General features: G+C 41.0%; 1 non-coding gene across 1 annotated transcript; it reads left to right on the top strand.

Annotated features, from left to right (window-relative positions):
* Positions 1-2,654: 2,654 nt before the first annotated feature.
* LOC123461158 lies at positions 2,655-2,758 on the top strand. Its single transcript, XR_006637475.1, has one exon. It is a non-coding gene; the product is annotated as a U6 spliceosomal RNA (small nuclear RNA).
* Positions 2,759-3,156: the final 398 nt, after the last annotated feature.

Here is a 3,156-nt window from a genome sequence, read left to right as displayed (position 1 = left end):
CTCTTTCTCTGTCAAATATTGAGCTGGAGAAATGGCTTAGCGGTTAAGGCACTTGTCTGCAAAGCCAAAAGACATAGGTTCAATTCTTCAGGACTTATGTAAGCCAGATCACATGCATCTGGAGTTCGTTTGCAGTGGCTGGAGGCCCTGGAGTACCCATTATCTCTTTCTCTCTCTCAAATAAATAAATAAAATAATTTTTAAATATTTGATATTTAAAACAACAGACTACAAAATAAAAGCTATAAAAGTGTACAAAGAAGCTGATAGGAATCAACAGGACAAAATGTTATTTAAAACATTTTTGCTGGGCTTGGTGGTACATGCCTTTAATCCCAGCACTTGGGAGGGAAAGTGTGGTGGTTTGATTCAGGTGTCTTCCATAAACTTAGGTGTTCTGAACGCTAGGTTCCCAGCTGATGGAGATGTGGGAATTAACACCTCCTGGATGCAGTGTATTTTGGGGGGTGGACTTATGGGTGTTACAGTCAGTTTCCCCTTGCCAGTGTTTGGCACACTTTCCTGTTGTTATGCTCCACCTTATGTTGGCTTGGGGGTGATGACCACCCTCTGCTCATGCCATTGTTTTCCCTGCCATCATGGAATTTCCCCCTCAAGCCTGTAAGCCAAAATAAACCTCTTTTCTTCCTGCTCTTGGTTGGGTGATTTCTGCCAGCAATGCGAACCTGACCGCAACACAAAGGTAGGAGGAGCACTATGAGTTTGAGGCCAGCCTGAGACTACATAGTGAAGTCCAGCTCAGCCTGGGCTGGAGCGAGACCCTACCTTGAGAAGCCAAAAGAACATTTTTTGTTCACTCTGGAAGCAGAAACTCATAAAGAATGGGTATATTTGAAAAAAAAAAAGTCAGTATGAAGAAGCCCTGCAGTTCTTGATAATCCCCTCAAAAGGAACAGATTTCATGAACACATTGATAAAAGTGTATTTAAATGTTTTGCTGGTTTGGCATAAATTACTAAACTGACTGAGAAAGCATAAAAACAATGTACCACTTCAAAAGGGTGTTGATGACAAACTGGATAATGAGTGTCAATTAAAAGAGGATTTAGAATTAGTCATTGTGCAAGGAAACTGAAAATGTCCTAAAAGAAACTTGACAGATGCTGTCCCAAGTTTTACAGCAATCCTAAAAATTTGCACAAGAGCATTGCACGTTGTGAAACCAGAAGAAACCCTCCAAAATTACCAGGAAAAAAAATGTATGTATATAGGTATGTGTGTGCATGTTTGCGTGTGAGCAGGTACATGTGTGTGCCTGTACCCCACATGTGGAGGCCACAAGCAAGTGTCATCCTCAGGAACATTGCCAATGGTTGGTTTGTTTTTTGAGTTTTTTTTCCCCTCACACAGGGTATTTCATTGGTTTGGAGCACACCAGTTAGGCTAGAGTGGATGACCAGAGAGCCTCCCCAGTGCTGGGATTACAAACGTGAGCCACCATGCCCAGAATCATTGTTTGTTTGTTTGTTTTGAGGTGGGGTCTCACTTTAACCTAGGCTGACATGGAACTCACACCATGGCCCAGGTTGGCTTCAAACTCCCACCTCAGCCTCCTGCGAACTGGGATTATAGGTGTGAACCTGCCAGTCCAACTACATGCCCAGCATCATGTAGTCCTCAGATTGAACTCAGGACCTCTTGCTTGTGAGGCAAGTGCTTTACTGAGGGATCTGTTTCCCAGCCCAAGACAATATTTAAAAATAAATACCTTTAATCCCAGCATTTGGGAGGCAGAGGTAGGAGGATCACTGTGAGTTTGAGGATAGTCTGACCCTAGATAGTGAATTCCAGGCCAGCCTGGGCTAGAGTGAGACCCTACCTCCAAAAACCAAAACAAAACTATGCTGTAGAGAAGGCACAATGATTTCCTTTCTTCTCTCTCTAGAAACACACAATTACAAAACTGTCATATGTGAATAGGTAGCCAATGAAAATGGAGCCCAAAATGTAGTCAATCATAGAGGCAGGTCAGACAGGCAATTAATAGGAATGTAATGTGCTTTTTTGAATTTTGTGACTTACAAGCTACTTGTCAGTAACTGAGTTGCTTTTTTTGTTGTTTTGTTTTTAATATTTTATTTCTAAGAGAGAGTGACAGAGAATGGACTTGCCTGGGGCCTCTAGCCACTGCAAATGAACTTCAGATGTATGTGCCATTTTATCCATCTGACTTTACATGGGTACTGGAGAATCAAACCTGGGTCCTTAGGCTTCACAGGCAAGTGCATTAAACCCTAAGCCACCACTCCAACCCTATTTTAAATTTTTGATGATTCTTTTGCAGCCATTGCAAACACAAAATCTGATCTAAAAATGGATGCTCAAAGAAGTAAAATATTCTTTTTTCTTGGCTTTTGCAAGGTAGGGTCTCACTCCTGCCCAGGCTGACCTGGAATTCACTTTATAGTCCTAGGGTGTCCTCAAACTCACAGCAATCCTCCTACCTCTGCCTCCCAAGTGCTAGGATTAAAGATGTGCACCACGACACCAAGCTCTAAGTAAAATATTTTATTTGGAATATTTATAAATTCAACATTTAGTGTTTTGCTTTTTGCTAATTGCTCTTTAAGGGAGGAGACACAGCAGTAAGGTAGCTTTTTATAGGGAGTTAGGAGGACAGAAACCAGCCCAAAGTGCTCACTTCAGCACCACATATAATAAGATTGGATTGATACAGAGATTAGCATGGCCCATGTGCAAGGATGACACACAAATTCATGAAGCATTCCATTTTTTTTAAGTTCATAAGTATGTCATAATGATTTTCTAAGTCTTAGTGTTATCAGTTGCAATGACTACCATTTCATCCTTAATTTTGTAAATCAAGATTTCTCTGTTTTGGGCTGGAGAGATGGCTTAGTCATTAAGGTGTTTGCCTGCAAAGCCAAAGGACCCAGGTTCAACTCCCCAAGACCCACATAAGCCAGATGCACAAGTGGCACATTCATCTGGAGTTTATTTGCAGTGGCTGGAGGCCCTGAGTGCCATTCTCAGTCTGCCTCTTTTTCTCTCCTCTCTCAAAAAAAAAAAAATCTGTTTTTTTCCTTTTTAATTTAATTTGGCAAAATGTTTATCAATAGTATTAATCTGTTCAAAGATTAAACTCATAGTCCCTTATTAAAAAAAAAATAGGGC

Source organism: Jaculus jaculus, chromosome 5, assembly GCF_020740685.1.
Source record: "Jaculus jaculus isolate mJacJac1 chromosome 5, mJacJac1.mat.Y.cur, whole genome shotgun sequence".
Taxonomy (NCBI): domain Eukaryota; kingdom Metazoa; phylum Chordata; class Mammalia; order Rodentia; family Dipodidae; genus Jaculus; species Jaculus jaculus.
Note: the sequence above shows the minus strand (reverse complement) of the source record. Positions and strands in the feature narration are given on the sequence as shown.